Raw genomic sequence first — 604 nt, forward strand, 5'->3', positions numbered from 1 at the left:
TGATCAACTGGGCAGTGAGCGCTCAGCACCGCGGGCCGAGCGCTTCAGCTGGGGCTAATGGGGCGAGAACAACAACAACACAAAGGGAGGGAGGAGGTCCTGCCTGGATGAAGGTCTCTTTTTATGTAGTGATGTTTCAACCTCATTCCACACACAAATGAGATCATCCTCCAGGAAACATTCCCAATCCGAAACCCAACATCATGGCAAAAATTAATGACAATAACCATACAATTACATTGGGTATCAAAAAATTACTTGCATTACTGAGCCAATTTACCCATGCAGTTTCCTCCCAGGGTTGGTGCTACTGTAATGGCACATAAGTCCACCTGATAGGATGCTCTAGTTTGGAAACCTGCTTCCAAAAAAGCCAAAGGGTCTTGTCAGAAGACTGTGCTGCTTTAAACCCCATTCTTTCTGCTGAATGGCTAACGTGGACAATTGTGCCAGGACCTACAGTGAGGGAAAAAAGTATTTGATCCCCTGCTGATTTTGTACGTTTGCCCACTGACAAAGAAATGATCAGTCTATAATTTTAATGGTAGGTGTATTTTAACAGTGAGAGACAGAATAACAACAAAAAAATCCAGAAAAAACGCAT

Source organism: Amia ocellicauda, chromosome 1 (assembly GCF_036373705.1).
Source record: "Amia ocellicauda isolate fAmiCal2 chromosome 1, fAmiCal2.hap1, whole genome shotgun sequence".
NCBI lineage: Eukaryota > Metazoa > Chordata > Actinopteri > Amiiformes > Amiidae > Amia > Amia ocellicauda.